General features: G+C 40.1%; 1 protein-coding gene and 1 long non-coding RNA gene across 2 annotated transcripts in view; both read left to right on the top strand.

The window, feature by feature from the left end:
* Positions 1-11,545, top strand: part of zfhx3b (zinc finger homeobox 3b) — a gene marked incomplete at its 3' end in the record, with an annotated part of 205,084 nt that overhangs the window by 182,291 nt on the left and 11,248 nt on the right.
* Positions 8,087-9,219, top strand: LOC106531486 (uncharacterized). The gene is made up of 2 exons (XR_001311920.1): positions 8,087-8,970; positions 9,147-9,219. It is a non-coding gene; the product is annotated as an uncharacterized LOC106531486 (long non-coding RNA).

Raw genomic sequence — 11,545 nt, 5'->3', positions numbered from 1 at the left:
GGGGGGGGTAGGTGGTCAAAGATAAATTAAACTACTTCCAGACCTTCAGGGAAGGAAAGAAAAACAATATTGGATAAATCAAAAAGATGTTTTTTTAATGAAACTTTAACAACATTACTTGATAAACAAGCCTCAGAGTCTTCTATTTTGAGGCGTAATTAGGATTCAACACATACAGTATATTCTGCTCCCAAACTCCTAATAACAGTTTCCACATGTTAGTGAGATGTTAAAATGAGGAAGCAGTAGAGAAAGGATGGCACTGGAGCAGCCAAAAAAAAAGAGTTGGATAAAACAAGAGGAAGACAAAGAACAACAGTTCCATCCAATCCCATTTTCTGATAACTTAAGCACTGAATCCCAGTGATACCTGATGGGCTGRTTTAGTGGCAATTTTGAAGCCTGGTCAAACTAATGGCTCTATCACAAACTGGGTGATTCTCTGCACCCACGGGAGGCAGCAGACCTGGTGTGAAGCACATGCTAGAGCAGCTTATCCTCTAGTCTATGAAARACCAGGTCTTGAATTAATGCCTCTATGCAGTTTATGTCCTTTCTCCCCTTGTCTTAGCCTTCAGCCCAGCCCCATGCTCTGCACTGGGAGATAGGGTCTGGTAGCCAAGRATGGAGTGTCGAGCCCAGGAAACCAGACTGCATCTGATTGCTTCATTACGGACCCTTTCATTGACTTGGTTGCACTGAACTGATGAACTGAGGCAGTGGACAAGAGCACATAATGGGAAGAAATGAATTCTTATCACAGCCTTCTCAAGAGGCCACCGGTCCTGGCTTGAGCCAACAGAAACCATGGCTGAATGAAGAGGAGGGATCTGTATCTGYGCCTATTCACGAGGAAGAGACAGAACTGAGACGGAGGACATGATGAAACGTTTGGATGTTGGATCAGTACACAAGAGAGGAACCACAAATCCATGGAGAGCCATATTATTGTTGGCAGCAAGTTTTAATGATTAGTGATTAGTGTTTGCTTTCTCTTGGTAACTGACACCATTGGCATAACATTTTTTTTAATTGTTTGCTTCATAAGTCCTCCAGAGAGAGCCCTTTGTGAGTTAGAGGCTTCTGTTTTAGGCCCCACAGTTGCATCAAAACACCAACCATTGAGAGGAATAATTAAATTTGTACCTCATAAGGATCTCACCTCTAACTCTCTAACCTTTTGCTAATGAGTGAGAAGAGCCCGTTGCAGCGAGGACAGTAACAACACCTCTTATGTGTTAAAACAATTTAAAAAAACTTCAACTCCAACAGTTATGCATSCATAAAACAATTAAATAAAAAAAACCTTCAACTCTAATGCATGCATACAATAAAAATGCAAGATGTGGCACAATACAGTACCAATTTAGYAGCAGGCCAGGTCTCTGTAGGGGAGAGGTTGTTAGTTCCTGACCATGCCTCAGAGAGGGTATGAACTCCACATCTCGACCCACTCATTTCCATAACGCTCTGCTCAGTCAGCATTAAACATGAGAGAAGAGGTTAGGAACAGCCTGTGTTTAATGAAAACTGCAGTTGTGATCTTTAGAACACTGTTTTTTTCTTAAAGTCACCTTAAATTATGTTTTTTGTGTCGTCATAACTTTCCAAAAAAGTGCGTGTATCAGAAAGGAGCTGAGGGCAGTTGGCCGACAGGCCGGTCAGGCAGCACACCGTCCTGCCAGAGCWCCCTGATCTGTCCTCTTTATCCCTGCTGCCTTGAAGTCCCCGCACCATTCATACCTGTTCACTCAGCACAAATTGGATGCTGCAAAGCCATTTAATTGGCCTCTACTTCAYAATCCAAGGACATGTGAAATGTCTCTTTAATATCTGCTCCCCTGCAGAGCTGTTCTTGACTGTATTTTGAAAGAGTGTTCATTTATTTGAAAAAAAAAAAAAAAGATGTCTTAAAGCTTTTGGACATCAGGCAGTCCTGGTGCACATCTCTAAAATCCTTTGGCCTCAGTAATTGCTCCTGGGGTGTTGAGGGTTTGCTTTTTTTAGAATAGGGTAAATATTAAAAAGACACTACTATTTATTTGGTCGTTTATGAACAGCTGGCCTCTGTTTTAGCCACATCATCTGTTCCTTTTTTTCTTTTTTCCTTTCCTTTCCTGTCTCGTCTTTTCCCTCTCCTGTGGCTGAGCCAAAGATAACTGAGTAGCGGTGTTTGACTGTAATCACTCCAAGTCTCCTTCTCTGGAGAGCAGCACAGCGGGCAGCACAGTTCCACCCCTGTAGGAAATTTCAGACTTTTTTTCATTTTTATAGCTTGTTCAGGAACAATCAAGCACAGGGAATTTTGCTTGCATACATTCGCTGCACAAAAAACTTTCAAAACTTTCATAGTTTTTTAGACATACAACCTTGATAATAATCAACAGTAATCACATGATAATGTAAAAATAGATCGAATCTGCTAACTCTTAGAGGGTTCGCTTGATTTYTTATTGAAATAAGCTTAACAGGGGAATGGATATCTTACACCAGAGGAGCCCAAAGTGGGGCCCGCGGGCCAAATTTGGCCCACCAAGCCATTTTGATTTGGCCCACCAACAGTTGCCAAAGTTACAAGTTTGTAACCTGTTATGTAGAAACATGGTATTTCCATTGGTCAAATGACTATATAAAAGGGCTGTAGTGAAGGTAGTTTTCAGTCATGGTGCTGACTTTATCTTTGCTTTATTAGGATTAAACATGAAACATGAAATGACAAGAAATATTTAGATCATATTTAACTCCACGTGTAGATTTGCACACTTTATAAGGCCACAAAAACTCATATTTTATCAATTTATGAAATGTCCCATGAGGCTTTGCTACTTGAGCGTATGGCAGACTTTCGCCAAGTGCACATGACTAAAACAAAAGAGGGCTACTGCATAGCTTAATCGTTAAAAATAAAGGACTTTACTTTAAAAAGTATTTGCATTTCATGTATTATATTACTGCATATAACCCACAGACCTGGATAGATTTTCATTTTGGCCCTCTTGGGGAAAATGTTTGGGCGCCACTGTCTTACACCATGTAAGGTTTCTGGCCTTTTCTAATATTTATGGGCAACTGAAAGCCTTGTAGATTTGAAGCAAAGCAAAAAAAATTGAGTTGATGCATTTCATCCTATCTTTTAATCTAAACTCAATTTTGTAATTAGAGCTCTAAGGTGTTATCAAATAAATACCTAGTACTATCAGAGTTACGTGATAACAAATTATCACAGCTAAATAAAGATGCCAATAAATGCAGACTATTTTTCCTATTGCCTTTTGAGAGGAAATTTCATTACATGAATCAGAAGCCTTACTGTTTAATAAAATATGGTCTGAAATGTATTCAAATAGGAATGGATTATTAGAAAATCATCAGAAACATGACACTATATCTGAACTGGCATTGAACCATCGGTTGTCTAATGTTGATGCGCTTTACATAAAAATTTCTCCTTACAGGAATGAAAAGTAAATGTCTGCAAGTCTGTTTAAATGTTCAGACCTTTTTAGTAACAGTTTATTTCAGCCTATTTAGAAGGTAGAAGAACACTATTTAACAGTTTAGTCACGATGTGGACTTAATTGCACACAAATTCAATACAAAGTCCTCTTTTGATATTCAACAGATGATTATGTTGAATGCGACATGTCTTAATTGGAGATTTGCAAGCTTCCAATATAAGTGATTCATCATATATTTCTCTACAAGGTACGTCTAAACTGTATATATATTTTTTGTGAACTTCAAACGGTACTGTTTTGGATGTAGAGTTAAAAATAAAATTGACTTGTTTTATTGCATCTCCTATAATTGTGCTGAGAAGTTAGTTATTTTGTGCATAATTAAAGCGGAAAACAACCCATCTATTAAGCTTTTATTGGGAGTAATGCAGAAGGCAATTACCATTACTTTGTTGCTCGCCGTGAAAAGAAAGGTTTCCTGAATTAAAAGGATCCTCCAACTATGGCTCAGGCTAATTGTGTGGGATCTTGAACAGATATCTGGTTGTAAGGGCTAAATGCTGAACAGTTAGGAGGGTCTTTACAAGCCGTGTCCTGAGTGTGTGTTTTTGGGACCGCTCTGCTGCCAGAGAGTCTGATAGCTCCTGAATTATTTATCTATCAGGCTGCTGGACGGTAGTCACGGCGACCCAGGCCCCTTAGTGGTTGTCTGGCGACATCTCCCTTCAACAGCAGCCATTAACAGATGGGGGGTAGGGGTGCTAATGAGCAGGGTGCAGCATGTGTACGGGACCAGAGTTTTCTAACCTTCCAACTCTTTTTTTTTTAACACACAGACCCGCCACGCCGAATAAAGACACAGCATAGATTTGCAAAGATCTGAGTGCAGAACTTTTTAATTAGGTGAGAAAAAAAACGAGGTTAGTAAAAGAAAAAAGATTGGAAAAAGATAGAAACAACCACCCGTTTTCCTATTAAGGAGAAATGTCAAGCGCGGTGGTGAGGCAATAGTCTGTGTGCATCCCTTTGTTGTCCTCCCTGACATTGAAGGCTAATTTTTCATGGTTATTTGAACTGGAAAATGAAAGAGAGGTTTGTGATTATTTCCTATAAATGACAACACAATCGCATTACGCTTCAGTACAAACACAGAGAGGATATTGCCTTTTCATATTTCATGTGAAAGTAATGGATGGTCTATGCAAAGAGGAGCAGAAAGAAAGACAAATGGTGAAAGAAAGCTCCCTATGTTTGATTTGTGTTAGAAACTGAATGGATCGAGGGAGGTAAGCAAGATTTTTTTTTCCCCACCCAATATACTGCTGCACACTCAGGATGTTTTAAACTGCCTGTGCAGTGTAATCATTGAATTTCTTTAGCAATTAGCTCTGAGTAACCCGGTTGGCAGTCTGAAGAAAAGTTTCCCAGTGCAGTCTCTTCAAGAAAACTAGTATCCATGGCAAGGTATTCCCATCTCCATCCATAAATGTATAGGTGTATGATGTAACAAATAGAAATAGGTGTGATAAATTATTAAACGCGCAAACATCAGTCTACCATTCTCCAGTTTTCTTCACTAGTAACGTGAAAGATTTTAAACTTATCAGGCCGCACGACCTTTGAGAGCAAACACGTCAATGCTACCCTACATTTTATATTAGAAATAAAATTGATTAGCGAAATTGATATTCATAACCTTGTTGGATTCTGTTTTATCTTTGCGTACGCTTTCGTAAACAAACAGACGGTCAAGCTCAGGGCTTTAGATGGAAACAGGGAGGCGGGACGACCACAGAGGAGGATGGCAAACCAACACACTCTTGAGGGGAATGTTGAGGAATGTGTTTGCGCGCTCGAAGTTTACAAAGATTGAAGAACTAAAGGGGGGTGGGTGGGGGGGTTCTCTGCCAGCAGGACTCATGTAAATAGGACTCATGTGGGAGCTATGAACCGGACTCCTAGCACGTGCGGCAGTACGGGCTGCATACATCCAAGCATGGCAACATTGATTTTCTGAGCTAATACCTCCACAGAACAGTCCACGGGCAGATGGAAGCACTACAAAGATATGCAAATGGTACATTCAATAAATCGACAGACAGAGATCTTTTTCAGACAGTTCGCTGTGCTGGTCTGCAGTTCCTAAAAGGAGAGATAAACAGATAAGTACCTGTTAATGAACACAGATATACACGAGTGTGCACGCTCAGAAAAACATACAAGGACCTGGTTGTTACCTGAGAAAACTTGGATCAATACGAGGATTTCATGTGAAGCAGAAGGGCTTCAAAAAAAATAAGTGCTAAGACCAATTGGTACTAGTTTTTATTATTGAAAAAGACCATTTTATCGTGTCACTCTGAATTTTTAATTTTTAAGGTTTTCCTCAAGAAAGCTTTTTGCTCTTTATCTTTTGTTTATTTAAAAAAAAACAATCTGTGGGTTTAGTCATATTCAGTGCACTTATTAGTTAGAAATGAAACAAAAGCTGCTGGGTGTGTGTCATATATAATAGATGTGGGCTGTCTTGTTAAGCCCAGCAGGCTGTATGTGGCTGTGTCTCTGTGGAGAACGACTCTGAAGCTCACTATACCTGGTAATTAAAGAGAGTTTGTGGCAAAAGCCAAACATCGGGAGAGATGAGCTATGAACAAAAGAGCTGTGACAGTTTCAGGTTATGGGATTTTTGTGTCCCTTTTTTCACCAAATAAAAAATCAATACATTTTCCGGGTTATACATATTCAGAATGTCCGCCACGCTTCTGCCCTGATGGAGAGAGAGAGAGCGATGGTGGGGGGAGGGGGCTGTGGGCTAGAGTGGTGGGGGGTTTGCCTGTTCTCCTGTCATAACTGTAGCATCACATTTTCCAAGCCACTGGTGAATATTTCAGAGTTGATGTGATTGCCCTTCATGACAGCAGTGATGCTTTTTTTTTTTTTTTTTTTTTTTGCAGCTTCCTCTTTAACTGTCCCCATCCTTTGGTAAACCACTCCAATTCTGTATTTTTAATAGCCACAAATAAGCGAAGGCATTGTAGTTCAAGCTTAAGGAAAAAAAACGAGAAAGATGCATTAATAAAAAGAGGTTGATTTTTAAAAGCAGGCAGGAGTGGAAGACGATAAGCATAATTGCATRGCGAAAGAGGGTGGGAGGGTATAGGCAGAGGGACCCTTTGTGCGGGACAATGTCCCWCAGGCGGAGAAGATGGGAGTACGCTGCCCTGTGATTCCTTTGCCCCTTTTTCAGGCTTTTAGCCTAACGTCCTAGCAGGGAAAGTACAGCCTGCATCTTCCATTGTGGACATAATATGTGTTAGTTAGCAGCTATCATCTTGGGCATTCAACAAACTCAGTGGTGTGTGTGTATGTGTGTGTGWGAGAGATGGGGCAGAAGAGTGAGCAGTCCCTGAATGCTCAGTCCCTGTGTAGCCACATTAACCTAGATCCTCTCTCCTTCATCACCCAAGTAAAACGTAAAGACAAAAGAACTGGAGCAATACTCTCATTGTATTTGTAATGTATCTAAACATGCAATTATTATGAGAAGTATTTCTAATTAGTATAATTTCCCATGAGGTAACACATTAAGGGAAAAGATTTTTTTTACATTTTACAAGCAGCTCAAGGATGATTTACTAAGTATCAAGAGCATAATAATTATAAAGTTTACCACTTGAAATGATTTTTGTCTTTTATGTTCAACTATACCGAAAAACATTAACTTTTAAATGCATAGACGATTAAATTAAGTGTTGCAGAGATGACCTTTGGACTTGTGTGATGAGCAGGCACCACTGAGGGGAGTGGAACAATTTAAAAGAGACTGCTGACATGGTTCTAAGGCAGTATGGTTGTGATTAACTTTAAGATTTTTTTTTAACTTATTAGCTTCCTTACCCCCTGTACCCCTCCTTCATTGCTTCACCTCCTCCTATTTTCCTCTATCCTTGTTCGTCCTGCCCTGAGCCCCATGGAGACACAAAGTATTCATTCACATTTAGATCCTGAGGTCACAGCGGGGCCAGCAGGGAGAGGCCGGCAAGTATCCCGTAGACAGGTCAGGAATCTAACACGTAGCTCTGACCAGCAGCACTGAGGTAGTTTACTCTTCTTCCTTTTCATAATGTGAAAGCTGAAAGTGTGTGAGTGAGAGCAGCAGCGAGGACCTTGTGTTAATAGAGRAAAAATATAGGCTTTCATTTAGTCAGCACAATTTGAGCTCTTGTTTGGTGCATTTTATTCAACTTTAATTTATTTGTATTTTAGATTTMATTTTTCAATTTTCATTCACCTCAAAATAGATGCTTTGCAAACCATTAATTATTTTTCCCCCCAACATAACGTGTCCATTTTTAATTTAGTTTTACTTCAGCTTTAAGTATTATAATGCAGTGGCCATTATTGTTTCCGATAACACTGTGTTGTGGTTTATTGGATGTTCATAAGCAAAAGCCCATTTTGTCTCTGGCTACATTGTGGGCATGTTTTGCTCAGTTGTGGTTTTATGATGAGAGAGCCTGTGAGTGTCTGTGTTGGAAAGGTGGGGTGGCGATAATGAGGGATAGAGGGGTTTTCCTGTATGTTCTGCCTTTAAAGTGTGTGTGTGTGAGGGGGGGGGGGCGGTCCTGCATATGGAGTGCAGAGGTGCTGATATGAGGAGCGGACAATGCATGAAAGCCCTCAGCATGGGTCCTGTGTCTCATTGTCCCATGGTACCCTCCTGTCACTTTCATTTTGCGCCTTCCCGTCCAGAGTCAGGCCAACTTTGATACAAGGAAGGGGGCTGCGAAGGACGATAGAGGGGAGAGAAAGGGGCATGTTTTTAAAGAAGTAGTAGAGGAGGTAGATGGAGTCTGTGAAGTATAAAATAAGTCTGTTTTTTTTTTATTTTATTTTAATCGAAAAGCACAGCTCTAAAGAAAAGGAAGCCGTCCACCCTGGGATAAAGCAGGGCACACCTTCGTGATGCACCGTGCAGTCCTGTGACACCTGGTTAAAAATGACAACAGCCTCGATAAAGCTAATGAGAGTAATGAGAGCTTAGACACAGAGCTGCGCACAAAAGCTCAACCTTTTTTTTTCCTGATATTCAAGAGCCAAAAGAGGGAGAAACTCGACTCAACCCCCACAATGGTTCTCGAGGACACACTAAACTAGACAACAGGGTTGTTGACTGAGAACCGAATACGTAACAAAAAAAAAAAAAACAGCAAACTATTTGAGACCCATTTTCAGGTAAGACTGCTATTCTGAGCTTTAAAAAGCAGTTACCATCATAGCAGTATATTCAGCTGGGGCCGCGGACGGAGGAGGAGCCTGACCCACTGAAAGATATCCAGAGTGACTATTATTACTTGCTGCTGCTCTTCTCTACAGTCTGAGAAGGAATACTGGAAAGTGCAGTGGTTACCATCAATTATTTATCAGGCCGTTTGTGCTTGTCAGTCTGATTAGCATTAGTGTAATCACTGCTCTTCGGGGGAGAAGAAAGACCGCTCTCTCTCATCTGAAGGTAATCTTTCCATTTTTCGGTGTCTCATCTTCACTGGACAGCTTTTGCTTAGCATCTGCTTTTGTCATCTCCACATATTTCTTCCCTTTTTTTTCCAACCCCCCCCTTCCCCGTGTGTTTCTGTCTGATGCTGCTCCCCCTCCCTCTTTCTGCACCTTATTAATGTGTGTGAGCAGGTTGCTCTCTCCCAGCTTGTATAGAGTGACACCTATGGGTCTGGTTGGGACTCTGCACTCACTGGGTTAGGGGGGAAAAAAGGAGCTCATGAAGGGAAGGCAGCTAAGCGCCTGAATGGTGTATGAGTGTGTGTGTCTGTCTGGAGATGCTGGAGCCCATAAACTGTCCCCACTGACTGACTGGCAGAGCAGAGCGGAAATTTATATGCTCAGAACAGATGAGTTTAATCTCTGTGTTGGCAGCGGGGCTTATTCAGCTCGCATGATTAGATTAATGAAACAGTTTCATATCATTGTATTAGAACAGTTAATGAAGACAATTAATTAGAAGACAACCTTCAGGCTATTGTCCTTTACATCTTTCAGATTTGGGTTAGAAATGGCCCGCTGCCATAGCTTTGAGTGTTTCTCCTAATCTATTTTCAGAGTTAATCTATGGCCACAGTTTTAGCATCTCTTCCATTTGCATCCTATTCTTAGGCCACTCTTGACCTTTCATTAATTATAGCTGGCCTAGCTTTAATCATTCTGTAATACTGTTGTAGCTGAGACAAGAAATGGGCAAAACGATTTGCCACTTAAACGTAAGAGTGCTCCTGGATTCATGTGTCTGTATTTCTGTATAAATTATGCATTGAGTTCTGTGTCGCGTGTGCTCAAATTGTCATGCATGTAGATTATACTGCCTTATCGAGATGTTTGAAAAACACAAGGGAGTGGGGAAAAAAAACATCAGTGTGCACGTAAATGGTTTGTGCAGGATTTTGGGGGTGGGAACAAGGAAGTTAAATAGCTTTGGAATCTTGTCTGCCTATCACAGTGATATTTAGGTGTGTATTGATGTGTGAGTGGGGAATTAGTCTCACTACGTGTGCCACCTAGCTGAAAAATGACACCTTGCCCCATTTATTTTAAAGGTGAAAACATTTACCTGGGGATTATTTTGTAATCTGAGCACCTATGCAGCTGTGCAGTTTAATTCTCACACAGCTGTGGAGAGTTCTGCTGTCAGTGGTTAGATGGGATTTTGCAACTCTGCAGTTGAGCTTTTTGTTTAACATCTAAAACCTGTTTTACTCACCAGAAATAGGCTACTCTTTAAAAAAAWTTGTCATTAAAAAAATAAATAAATAAAAATAAAAACTATTTGAAATTAAATAAAGCAAAGAATTTGTGAGCATTTTTAAAAGCAGTTATAAAAATGTTTTTATTCTAATAGAAACCAGTTACCCCTTTGAAACATCTTTATTTAAAACTTGAGCCAGCAGACTGGTGTTAGCAGTAAAGTTTAACAACAAAATCCATTCTCTTATCACTCCGCTCAAACAGCTGTCTCCTACAACTTTCTTTAAAGCAGGAAGTGGAGTGCGCTGACACTGCCTGGCTAGAAATAGAGAGGTTTTAATTATTTTAAATATATTTTTAACAAAATGCTGTCATTATGAATGTATTTAAAGTGAAGGAGTCAAATCGAATAATGGCAATAATAATTTTAAAGCCATGGTTTACAGTTTGTTTCCAGAAGGGTGTTTGTTGTAAATGCATTTAAACTGGCACATTTTTTGCTTTTTATTCCACACACACACATCAGAAGATATGTAGTAACGATGCAGTAATTACCTCAGGTGTCTCTTTCGTTTATGAACATGACATAGTTTGAGAGTATGGTAGATACGGATGTGTTCAATGTTTTATGACTGAAGGAATAAACAGAGCGATGAGGGGATAATGTAACGTCATAAAAGCGGGTTTTGGCTCGGGGTAGTCATGTAGCAAGCTTAGATTGGATGTGTGATGACTGCAGGGCTGAATACTTGAACAGGATATTTCAGCAGCTGTTGTAGTTTTGTCAATATATCAATAGCTCATAGAGTAGAGACCAAAGCATGAAAGCATTTTCAAAAGAGCATTTAAGTACATTTGCTGAGAATTAGCTGACTTGTGTAATAACTGATAGAGTCTATCGACTGCGGCCTAGTTTACTGTTGTCAAATCAATGCAACTGCATGCAAGTCTCTCTACTTTTAAACAAACTTAACAGGCAAAGGGGATGTTCAGGGGGCACTGGAGGGAAATAAACATGATTGATGCACTTTTTATTATCTGTTTYTGCTATCTTTTCCTCTGTGTGTTACTTACAAATGGCGTTATTGGATATCTATTGTTTGGACTTCGATGCTCCTAAATGGCCTGATATATCGAGCTGAGGCTTTTAAGGTGGTTWCAGGGGATTTCTGCCTTTGACTTGGCATAAAAAATACAATGAATTGTGGGCCTGAAAGTTTTAAATATTTATGATTTTTTTTGATAGCACAATACCAGAAGTAAAATGGAGTTAGTGGGATTGGTGAGTAATCTAGCAGACTGCAGCAGGGGACACTGAAGTGTGTCGTTGTGTG

Source organism: Austrofundulus limnaeus, unplaced genomic scaffold (assembly GCF_001266775.1).
Source record: "Austrofundulus limnaeus strain Quisiro unplaced genomic scaffold, Austrofundulus_limnaeus-1.0 Scaffold5, whole genome shotgun sequence".
NCBI classification, from domain to species: domain Eukaryota; kingdom Metazoa; phylum Chordata; class Actinopteri; order Cyprinodontiformes; family Rivulidae; genus Austrofundulus; species Austrofundulus limnaeus.
Note: the sequence above shows the minus strand (reverse complement) of the source record. Positions and strands in the feature narration are given on the sequence as shown.